Source organism: Manis javanica, chromosome 14, assembly GCF_040802235.1.
Source record: "Manis javanica isolate MJ-LG chromosome 14, MJ_LKY, whole genome shotgun sequence".
Lineage (NCBI taxonomy): Eukaryota > Metazoa > Chordata > Mammalia > Pholidota > Manidae > Manis > Manis javanica.
In genome coordinates, this window is record NC_133169.1 from 80,861,343 (window position 1) to 80,873,827 (window position 12,485).

The following is a 12,485-nucleotide window of genomic DNA, read 5'->3' on the forward strand; positions in this document are numbered from 1 at the left end:
GATGGACTCTTACAGTGCTTCCATACCTTGACTATTACAAATTGTGCAGTGATAAACATAGGGGTGCATACATCTTTTCGAATCAGGGATTTTGTTTTCATTGGCTAAATTCCTGGAAGTGGAGTTACTGGATCAAATGGTATTTCTATTTTTAGTTTTTTGAGGAACCTCCATACTGCTGTCTGCAAGGGTTGCACCAATTTATATTCCCACCAACAGTGTAGGAGGGTTCCTGACATGCAATCTTATATTGCTTTCAACACAGTGGTTCAACAGTTACCCATATTATTAAGTCCTCACCCCAACTAGTGCAGTTACCATCTGTCAACATTAGGAAGATGTTACCGATCCAATGGCTATATTTTTCCGCGATGTACTAACACCCCATGACCAACTTGTATCATTGAGAATTTTTGTGCCCCTTTATCCCCCTCACCCTCATCACTCACCCATTCCAACCCCTCCTCGACGGTAACCACCAGTCACTTCTCAGTCTGATGACACTTTCTTTTTTAACTAGTTTTTCATTGTAAATATTGTATTCTTTTAGTTTAAGAATGAAAGTGCAAAATAAGAAGATACATCTCCCATATAAAAGATAACTTTTAGGATCAATGTTCTCTGTAGTATTAAGTAATCTAAGAATGATAAAATCTTTGAAAGAATCCAATGGTAAGTGTAATCAGCTGTCTTTTCTGTCTAAATATTACCTCTTCTTTAACCCAGCTCAAATCCCACCCTAAAAGTCTTCTCAGCTGCCCCAGGTGTATCATCCTCTCTGCTTCTTTAGCATACTTCTGTTGGCTATTTTTGGATGAAGGAAAGTGAGCCAGGTATTCTGGGAAGAAGACACACCTGCCTTTGAGGAGCTTACTGCTTATCGAAGGAGAGAAAACACAATTTTGTTACATATCCATAAGAAATGAATGCTTCATGCGCTTACCAGCAGGTACAGGCCCAAAGGAAGTAGTCAAAATGCAGGCTATGAAATAGGCTGAGCTTGGAAGTTGGACTGTGAAGGCTGAATTCAGGGTAAACAGTGCCTAGCATTCGGTTTAGGGTACATGTCAGAAATGCGGGAGAAGATAATGCTGAAAAAGTAATCTGGGGTCATGACTGGAGGACCTTAAATTCTAGTTTGGTCTTTTTCCTATTTGCAGTAAATGTCACTGAAAGCTTTCTTTCTTATTTTTTCTTTTTAAAAAGTAGTTTTAATTATCTTCAGATTGTAAAATAATACTTTCCTAATTCTCAATAGTTTCTAAAATATAAAGACTAGAGAACATGTTAGAGAACCACTTTCAAAATTGTTAAGTTTATTCTGTGTGGGGGTTTTCTTTATACATCCATAAATATATTCACAGTCCTATATACCATTCTATACAGATAGAATTAGACCACACACACATTATTTCATAACCCATGTTTCTTTATTGCCTGCAGTTACCAGTGCTGGTGGTGAACAGAGGGAGGAGGGAGTCTTGGAGGAGGTGATCGGAGGGTCCCCGGAAAAGGTGGTGAGGGTCATCAAGCTAGGGCGGTGGGGACAGATAGGGAGGGGAGGCAAAGATGATTTAGAAACAGAATTTGCATTATATGTCCTGTTTTCACTGTTAAAGTCATATTCCCTTTGTTGCAATTTTCATTCCAGTAGCTACTTTTATATTTTATTTTCCTAGCTCTTTGATGACAAATTTTTGGGTCCCTTGGAAAAATTATTGCCATTAACTTATAGGTAGCAGAGCCTTAATCAACTTAGAATTTTGTTACCATCCCCAGTCTTCAAGGGGAGAAGGAGAAGATTCCCATTAAAGATCATTATTGATTTGTGTGGTTTGAACTCATTCTGATTATGATCACTAAGAATAGGCAAGGGATTAAATACTGATTCAAAAGGAATTGCTTGAAACTGAAGGAACAAACAGCAGCAGACTCACAGACTCCAAGAAGGGACTAGTGGTTACCAAAGGAAGGCAGTGGGGAGGGAGGGAGAAGGGGATCAAGGGGCATTATGATTAGCACAGGTAATGTAGGTTGGTCACGGGGAAGGCAGTACAGCAGGGAGAAGACAGTAGTGACTCCATAGCATCTTACTACCCTGAGGGACAATGACTGCAGTGGGGTCGGGGGAGGGGACTTGATACCATGGGTGAATGTTGAAATCACAGTGTTACTCAAGTGAAACCTTCTTAAGATTGTATATCAATGATACCTTAATTTAAAAATATGTAAAACTAATAAAATACTGTTCATTTATATTAAAAAAAGGAATTGCTTGTACAAGCAAAGTTTATTGACAGTGCTTAATAGGCTTTAGTCTCTGATCTATACAAAGGGAAGCTCCCAAGGTCACAGTTAATAATTGGCTGAGCTCAAACCAGAACCCCAGGCTGTCTGATTCTAAAGTCTGTGCTTATTTACTGTGCAAAATTAGATCACCAATTGCTTAAAATCAATATTCTGAATATTTAATAAATAAAAGGAAAAATTCCTCAAATAAAAATCACCTTAAATCTTCACACTTGTGCATCTGAACATTCTCTACTTTAATATTTTAAGTGATTAGCTTATAGTGTGAGCAAACAGAATAAAGATGCCAATGACATCCAATTCCCCAGACTGCTTTAAATTTTGGTGCCGTGCTGCCAGTAAGGCCATTGAATCAGTTCTTCCAGTGACCCTGCAGTTTGCCTGTAAACATCAGGAAAATCAAATGTAAAATGTATATTTATAGCAAGGGTTTTATCATGTGTCCTGAATTCTTTTTTCTGTCCAGATTCTATGATGTGTCCTGAACATGGGTAAAAGCAGTAGGAGGGCCACTTGTTCCTATCTCAGTATCTTAAATTTGGGAGAGGTCAGGGTAGAAAGAAGGCCTTTTGTGTTTCTTAAAGCCACATTATTAAATAAATATAAAATTAAAAGCCCTCTGTAATCTGTGTTATGTTCCGTTGTGTTACCTATTCTAACTCACACTACACTCTGAACCCTATGCCTGGGCCCACAGAGTCCCATCCCGGATCCTTTATGTTTGTAACTGTCCCTGTCATGGTGGTGGTAGCCACGTGCATCAGCCCCTTCCATTAGGCTCAGCGCACCAGTCTGGCTCCTGTGCCCCCTGGTGTCTCCCCAGTGTATCATCATCAGTAAAGAAGAGGAGTGTCTGGCACCTGTAGGACATGAGGGGGATGGGCCGCCCGGAGTGGCTGTAAAGGGACTTTGCCCAGATACAGATACCAATCTTTTGCAGTTAAGACTGGAACAAATCATGTTTTGTTCTTGCTTACCGAGCCCAGGGGAAGCAAAAAGGGCCTCTTCTTTCTCAGGCCTGCAACTTGTTAAGCCCACTCCTCTCCAAGGTCAGAGGGACTTTCTTTATTTCTAAATCATAGTGGCAAATCTCAGATCATTTGCACCTGTTGTAAATTGAATTTTTATATTTGTGATTCATTTTTCAGGCCACTTTATGTGATTCCTCAGACTTGCTTGGTTGCTTGGAAGGGAACCAGCAGGCCTGGTCCACGGAGACATGGAAAGACCTCACAGATGAGTTTTGACTTAAAAGGCTCTTTTTTTCCCCTCAAGAGTGACATTTTGGGACTCTGTGTTCCTTTCACATAGGTCAGTGTCCAAATCAGGAAAGCTGAATCTGAAAGACCTGCAAAGTGCTATTTAACCATTTCCATAATTGTAAAGTGGAGTACCTGCTTGGGTCAGGGTGGACAAAATCAGCAACCCAGAGGCCAGACGTCCACTGTGTTATGGAATATGCCTTCAGATGGGCTTGGAGAAGAAGACAGCACCAAATGTTTGGAAATGTGAAATCCACCAACTGCATCTGGCTTTAAAGATGGCAGGTAAGAACAGCTCAGCTCTTACCTAAACTCTTGTCCCAGTTAGTATACCTTGCTTAACTTACCTTCCACTTACCAACATGGGTACACATAGAAAAAATCCTTAGACATCAACTTATACAGCTTTCTATTCAATGGTGCTAAGAGCTCATTAGCAGAGAGCTCAAAATAAGACAATCTGAAGTAAGTTATACCAAAAGACTGAAAAGTATATGTTGATGGACACCTTCCCTTCTAGACAGGACATGTTGGGGGAGTCATGCTGAGGTCCGTGCAGTTGGGGGAGTGGCGGGAGGCGGGAGTTGGGGTGCACAGGTAGCCAAAGGGCGAGTTCCACATTCTCAGAAGAGCTGCTTACTGGCAGCTTTGAGACTATTAAATGAAGATAGAACAGTTTTAACAGCCCTCAGCGTAATAATTTGTGACATTGAATAATGAGCAAGAAACAGATGAGCTCTGCCTCTGAGACTGTGTGGTCTGAGGAAGAAATCACAAGTAGAACGGGGTTTGCTGATCTGACTGAGCATCGATGAAATATTAGCATTGTTAAATGCAAACAAGGATGATGTAGGTCTCTTTTCATGACCTATTCCCAAGATGGCTCAAGCTCCCAGGATCAAGATACCATATTTTCATCAGTTGGAATATAACTCTGAATGTTCAAGAGATGCTGATCATGATGAAATGGCAGCAATTTGTCACATAAATAGTGATTTTCATTGCTATGATTTTTCTTTTTCAGAATAGGGTCAGAGGGCACTGTTCTCAATAACTATCCAATAGTTATTCAATATGTTCAGTGATCATTGCTAAATGTCAATTTGCCACATGGCAGTAACTCTCATCACTTGGATTGTCCCTTTCAAAATAGGGGCAGAATTTACTGTCTACATATCTGACTCTCATCTGAGAGTCTGTAAACAACAATAGGTTAATGTGGTTCAAGAGTCCATTAATTTCAGTAGCTAGGAATGAGGCCACGGAGGGGCTGTTTTTCCTGGACTTTTCTGAATGTAAACTTCTGGTTACATTCTCAGATGTTGATCAAATAGAGGCCAGTATAGCATAGTTAGCAATGCAAACATCTATGCAATGCAATGCAAACCCTACAGGACTCCAATTCTAGACAGAATGCCTGGAGCAGGAGCCAGGAACAGAAATACAGATGTGCTTGGGGCATTCGGCAAAGAGGAAAGGCCCTGCTCCCGCATCCAGACTAAAACGCAAACCACGAGGGTCTCTCTCGGCAGGAAAGGCTGGAGGCTGCGCGTGGCCCCTCATGCGTGGCCCCTCATGCGTGGCCCCGTGCTTCTTCCTCTCTTCTTCCTTCTCCAATCATTCTCTTCTTTAGCAGTGATGATAGAATTTCCTGTGCAAAATAATCCTTTCTTTTTTAACTAGAAATTTTTGGCAAAATGTCACAATGATCTACTGTCCTCAGAGCTCAACACACTGGGCCTTAGAAGCTTCCAGGGGAGAGACAATAAGACCACAGTCTGCACAGAGGCTTCTGTGTGACTGTGACAACAAAGACAGAAACAATCATGTTAATGTTGTTGGTTAGGTTTGGGCTTTTTTGCTGCTGCTTTTTTGTGGTAGTTTTTCACTATTCAGTCTAAATTCTTAAAGAATATTGTGTATGTCTCCTTTAAGAGAAATTGTTTATATCCCAAAATTAACAGATCCTGTGTTCTACTTGCATTTTCCATGCAGACGGTGTAGTGGGCAGGATGGCATCCCCCCAGAAAGATATGCCTATATCCCCAAACTATGAATATGGCTTTATTTGGAAAAAGACCTTTGAGATGGAATTAAATTAAGGATCTCCAGATGAGAACATCCTGGATTATTCAAGTGGTTGCTAAATTCATTGACAAGTGTCCTTATAAGAGATGGAAAGGATAAGACACAGAAGAGGAGACAGGCAAGTGAAGACAGAGACAGACACTGGAGCAATGCAGCCCAGCAAGCCAGGGACCTCCTGGCATCTCCAGAAGCTGGGAGAGACAAGGAAGGAAAACACTCTAAAGTCTCCTGGGGAGTGCGGCCTGCTGACACTTGCTTTTGATTTCTGGTCTCCAGAACTGCGAGAGAACACATTTCTGTTGCTTTAAGCCACCCAATTTGTGGTAATTTGGTATGGCAGCTACAGAAAGCTAATACCAAAGGTTAGAAGGAAATAAGAGTATTTACCCACATCTTGCTATACTGGAAGATTCCATCCTGAAATGACTTTCCTTGGGACCCTAGGACTCAGATGTCCCAGGGCTGTGATGAGATCTGGCCCAGGCATGTCTCAACTAAAACGCATGTTGTGCCTGTGTGTCAGAGATTCCTGATGTGTAGATAAAATTTTTAGAGAAAAATTTCCCAATGGCTGGTACATTTGGTATCCTGAGGCAGGCTTCTCTTTCTAGCAGGTATTTTATGAGATGAGATGTCAGGCCAACAGACTGTTTTTGCTCTGGGAGAGGTGTTTCTTGTTAGTTCATCCTGAGCTCCTGGTTCCTGTCTCCTTCACCCTGGCAGGCTTTCATATTCCCAGAACCCCATCACCACATTGCCCTGCCCGCATCCCTCCAGAATCATCTACAGTGTGGCATTCCAGGTACTCATCACCCAGCAGAGAGAGCTGACAAACACAATGTAATATCTTCATGCTTATAGTATATAGTATAATAAGCAACAGTTCCTTTCCTCTATAGAATAATCACCTGGTGAGGAACATAGACATATAAACAGATCTATGGGAGGATGTGCTCAGGGCTAGACAGCGATCTGTTACTGTGCTGGGTGCCCAGCGGAGGGGGCACTTCTTGGGAGAATCTGAAAGCTTTCTGAGAAGACAGGGTATTTGAGCCAAATAATGACCAGGAACTCTGCAGGCTGAGAGAGGAGAGGAAAACATTCTCTGCAGAGGCATCAGAGGAAGCAAAGGCAGACATAGTATGTTTGTGCAACAGCAAGAAGCTCAGAGTGACAAGAGAACGGGGTGAGGACAGGTGGGGTGCAAGAACCAGGTTGCAGAGGGTGATTGGTGCCAGACTGCTGAGGGCCTCACACATCTTCAATGGCTCAAACTCAACATGTCCAAACTGAACTGCCCATCTTCTTCCAGAACTCTCCTGTCCCTCCCCCAGAGTTCTCCAGCTCAAGAAAAGGACCATTGCCCACCTAGCTGGCAGAGACCTGGGCATCAGCACGATTGTTCTGTACCCTCTTTACTACCTCCTGAATCCATCCAGCTCTCTCTACTGCTGTGCCAGGCCTTTGTCTTTTCCAGCCTGGACTTCTGCGGTGGTCCTCCCGTCTTGCCCCACTCCCTTGCCCCCAGTGGGGCTTGCCTCCATTCCATTCTCTACCTGCAGCCAGAGTAATCCATTTAGAACACAGATCTAATCATATCACTTGGTGTCTGTGTAAAACTCTATAAACTATTTTAAATGGCTCACAAGACACTCTGTAATATGGCCTTTGATCAAAGCAATACGTGCATGAAGGACCCCATTATAATGGAAGCAGCTGCGCTCTGACCTAGAGCTCCCCATCCCCCAGAGAAAGCTTTCAGCTGGTTCTGGGTTTGGGTACTTGCAGTAGTTACCTCCATATGCACGTACTATGCTTACATCAAAGTTCCTCAGTTTATCAGTCTTGAACACCCTAATATAGTAAATGGCTTAGTTGACTTCTATTACCTTTTGTCTCTCTTCTCCATCACCAAACTCTTCCTAGTTCCTCCTCAGGTCACTTCTCAAACCTAAAAAAATATATTTAAACCTTAATTTTTTGCCTCATCCATCTTGCACAGATCTACCGCTAACTTGCACTTTGTAGGATGGGAGTGTGAGAGCTCCCAGTCTACCATCCACCTTCCCTGCACCGTCTATTCCTTCCCTTACACGCTATGCAGTTTGATGACATTTATATTTAATTTAACCAGAATGAATATTCTATAAACTTTTTCCGAGTTGATTCTAAAAGGCAAAACAATTTGACTTTATAATAACCACGAGAAAGGATTCCCTGCAACTCAACTCTGCGCTGTGTTTCCATTTGCTTCATATTTGGTTCAGCCTTTCTTGTATAATTTTAGTTTGGGAGCATAATTGCCATCTTTTTTTTTTGCAGTCGGTGAGTTTTCCAAGCCGTTGTCTATTCCGATGAATCCCTCCCTCTGGCCCCTCACCTCTCTGCAGGGTCTCTGGCGGCTCGGCCTCCGCCTCCGGGGCCAGCTGCACAGCTCTCCGCCCTCATACTGGGACTTCCTGGAACTGCTTTCCTGAGTCGGGTACACTGTTTCTGAATGTCTCATCTTGCTCTTTCTCCTGGGAAGTGCTGAGCCATGCTCTTAAATAACTTCTTAAAAAACAATGCTTAGAGGATAATTTATATTTTTGTATGGAAAACCTCAAAAACATATAAAGGAGAGAAAACAATATAATGAACCCTCATATACCCATCAACCAGCTCTAATAATTACTAACTCATGGCCAAACTTATTTCACTTATACTCCTAAGCTACTTCTCTCCACTCCCAGATTCTTTTGAAGCAAATTCCAGATGTTATATTACCAATAAATATTCAAGTATGTATCTCAGAAAGGTAAAGGCTCTTTTTTTATGGTAGATTTAATTCTTTATTCATTTTTAACTATTACAGTGCTTTTCCCCCCATCCTGAGTATACACACTCACTTTTCTGTACAGTTGCACAGCTGTCATTATTACAATATTTTTATTAGCTGCAAGAGATTGTTTTGATTGTATATTCTGTCTAGCAGGTCCTCTGATACTGAGTATGTTGGTTGTTTCTAATGTGCTACCATTTGTTTAGTCAACACTAACAGTCCCTACAGCTCTGCAGGCCCTGCCCTAGACATTGATTGGGGTTGTAGTGTGAATAAGAGAAACAGTCCTTTCTGCAAGGAAGTTATATCCTGTTGTGGCTGTTTCATTCTTTCTTCTTCTTTTTTATTATCAAATGTATATCACGGTGGTTCATCAGTACTCCTCCCCCACCCTCTCCCCATGTCCACTCCCCTTCCCCTTGGTAACCACTAGTCCCTTCTCAGTGTTTATGAGTCCCCTGCTGTTTTGTTCCTTCTGTTTTGACTTGTTTTCATACTCCACAGATGAATGAAATCATTTGGTACTTGTCTTTCTCCACCTGGCTTATTTCACTGAGTGTGATACCCTCTAGCTCCATCCATGTTGTTGCAAATGGCAGGATCTGTTTTCTTTTTATGGCTGAATAATATTCCATTGTGTATATGTACATCTTCTTTATCCACTCATCTATTCATGGGCACTTGGGTTGCTTCCATATCTTGGCTACTGCAAACAGTGCAGTGATAAACATAGGAATGCAAGGTAAGGACTCTTTAAAAAAACATAATCACCATACTGTTAACACACCTAAAAATAGCTATCATTCTTAGTATCATCATATGGCCAGTTAGTTTTCAAATTTCCCTGATATATATAAAGGTATGGTCTTCTTTGTCTTTCCTTCCTTCATTTAACGGAGCTTTTAGGCTCTTTCTTTCACCCTTATAGTTCCGAGATCTTACTATGACATGTCTAGGTGTGAGTCTTTTAAAATTAACCCTCCACAATGTAGTTGGATGGGTAGGAATATTCAGTATGCAGGTGGCCATCAGCCTGTGGCTCTCAGCTCCCCTCTGACACCTGCTCTCCACAGCGTCTGTGCGCTCTAAGTCCAGGGCCTGGGACAGCGTTGGGCCGGGTGGGAACAGCCCTCTCCGTGAGGGTTCTGGGCTCCACCCTCTCTGCTGCAGCCCTGAATGCTCATCCTTCCGCTCTCTGCCCTCTAGAAATTTGTTGAAGTCCTTCATCTGCGGATATCTCGTCCTTTTCTTTTCTGTGCTGTATCAGAAAGGAAGACCTTCAAATTTTTCCTTACAATTACTGTAATGGGATCGTGAAAAAAGAGGCGACAGGCGTGAGCTGCGAGTCTCAGGCTCCCCTCAGTGCTCCTCCCCGGCCTTCAGCTCCTCCCAGGGCCTGGATAGGTCTCTCCTTCTCGAAATCCTGCTCCTTTGTCTTGAAATATTCCTCCTTCCCTGTATCTGCCCCACACAGACTTTTGTCTGGTGACCTCCTGCTCATCTTCCAGTCCGCGCCCCTTCCTGCATGGGGGCTCCTCTGGTCCCCCACTCAGTCAGGTCCCCCTGCTGGCGCACCGCTCACATTCTAAACTTTCCTCATCACCACATGTCTCCATCTACTGTTACTACTTGTGCCTGTCTTCAGACTGAGCCCCCTGAGGGTAGGCTCTCATCTGCCTTGTTCGGGGATATACCCGGGCTTCAGAGAAGTTCTGTGTGGCAGCCAAGAGTCAGTGTGCGGCCACCGTGGTTTCTAGGAAGCCATCTGGTGGCAATGTGGGTGATGAGCGGGAGAGAACCGTGCTCGGGAGATGGATTAGGGAGCTCCCGCCAGGGTCCACGGGAGACGAGGAGGCCCTGATCAGGGCGGGGGCAGGAGGGATGGGGAGAGAGGCTGGCTGAGGAGATGCTTCTGAGGCCACAGTCAGGATCTGGTAGCCCTGCACATGGAGATGAGGGAACATGACTATTCAAGGATGATTCTGGTTTCTGTCTTGTGAGAAGAAGAAACCAGTGTCCCCGCCTGCTGATGTAGGGAGGGGGACAGGAAGGGAAGGCACAGGTGACCTCTGGACAGGTTTTTGAGTTAAGGGGTGGTTGTGGGTCACCTGGCAAGTACCTGCAAAGGAGGATCTGAGGCTCAGGAGAGACATTCGGGCTGGAGTCCCATGCGGGTGTCATGAACTTCTAAATGGTAGATGACATGAGGGTGTGGGTGAGCCCACCTAGAGAGAAGGTACAGAGGAGCAAGAAGGAGCACGGAGCACCCTGGGGAATCTCAGTCCTGCAGTGGCAGGTGAAGGAAAATCCCTTGGAGGGGAAGGGGAAGGGGGAGGAACGGACAGAGAGGCAGAAGGGGAGCAGGAAAAGCAAGGAAGGAAAGAATTCCAAGAGATAAGGATGTAGGGAAATGGCTAACTTGTGGCCTGACGGCACCCTTAGAACATGAATGAAGAACTGTATGTGCTGCTAAGGAGCAAGGGGCATGCATGATATGTGCTAAATGAACCCAGCAACTTCATTCATTCCACTAACATTTACTGAGGACCTACCAAGTATCCAGGCACTGGGGATTCACTAGTGAGCAAAACATCCCCAAATCTCTGGTCTTGTGGAGCTCATCATAACCTAGGGAGGATAGATGGTGAATAAGAAAATTGAAATACACAGTATGTTAGGAGGCTGCAAGTGTTAAGGAGAAAAAATAAAGTGGGGAAGAGGTGTAGGAAATGTAGGGAGCATGGCGACTTTATAGGGGGACAGAGAAGGCCTCTTTGGGAAGGTGACTTGAGAAAAGACTCAAAAGAGTGAGGAAGTGAGCTGTGTGGCTATCTGGGGGAGGAGGCAGGCAAAGGAATGGGTCAGGAGTGCTTCAGGGACAGCCAAGAGTCCAGTGGGCTGGAGGGGAGAGAGCGGGAGAAGAGGTCAGACAGACTGTTGCAGGCCCTGATAAGGACGGAGGCTTTTCCTCTGGTGGAGGGAGGAGCCATTGCAGGTTTATGAACACAGTAGTGACAGGATTCAACTTCAAAGAATCATTCACTGAACAGGATAATCGGCATTGAAAGTTCATGGTTTGAAGCTCCAATGTAATGATCAAGTGCAGAAGGAGAAAATTCAAAAGTTAGAGATACACTTAAACAGGTAAATTTTTCTGTGGACCAGAAACCCAGAGACTCAAGCCACAGGCCTGATGGCTCCACAGTGGATGCAGTGAGATATCCAGGAATTGGGCTCTTGTGAATTGCCAAGGGCTAAATATACTCCTCTCAAGGCAGGGCATTAGGGCCTGGAACACGGGGGGAAACCGGGAGCCAATGAAGCTTGTAGAATGAAAGGTATTGTTTTTCATGTTTGTTTAAAACAAAAATCCAGACTCTGTGCATGATTCTACTTTTGTTTATGCCTGGATGAATGTCTGAAAAGACGTGTGTCAACCCAGGGAGTAGGGTGGAGGCTGGGACAGGGTCTTCCACTCTTTCCCTTATCAATACTTCTGATATATTTGGCTCTTTTTCTCAATGAATATATACTGAGAACATTACAGAGAAAGTAACTAGGCGAGTAGGATTAGCATTGGAAAGACGCCCCTAGATTTGGCCATTAAGAGATCATTGGTGGCCTCAAAAAGAATAGTGTCCTTGGGATTGTGGAGACAAAAAGACACAAGATACTTGAATGAGTTGAAAAGTAGACTGCTCTTTCAGGAAGCTGGACTGCAAAGGGAGGGAGAGAGAGAAGAAGGGGCCTGAGGGGCAAGGGGCTGTGAAAGATGCAGATTTTTTTAGATGCAGGACTTGAGGGTGTTGGCTTGGTAAGGCCAGAGGAGGGGAGGGAGAGACTTACGGTGTGGGACAACAAGGAATAGCAGACACCGAGAGGCAGGTGCCCTCGGGAGGAGCTGGGGCACTACTTTCCTGGAGCCCACAGGGGAAGCGGTCCAGGCAGCTGGGGGCTGGGGCTGCAGTTCGGGGTAAGGGCTTTGAAGCTGGCCCAGGCCTGCA

At 44.1% G+C, this 12,485-nt stretch overlaps 1 long non-coding RNA gene across 2 annotated transcripts in view; it reads left to right on the forward strand.

The window, feature by feature from the left end:
- The window catches only part of LOC140846075 (uncharacterized), a 41,344-nt gene that overhangs the window by 7,421 nt on the left and 21,438 nt on the right, over positions 1-12,485 (forward strand). The window contains exons 1-2 of one of the 2 annotated variants that reach the window (XR_012124959.1): positions 2,953-3,359; positions 3,459-3,857. This is a non-coding gene — a long non-coding RNA (uncharacterized lncRNA). Of the gene's footprint in view, positions 1-2,952; positions 3,360-3,458; positions 3,858-12,485 lie in introns of those variants that run through there. The other variant, XR_012124960.1, reaches the window with a different exon arrangement.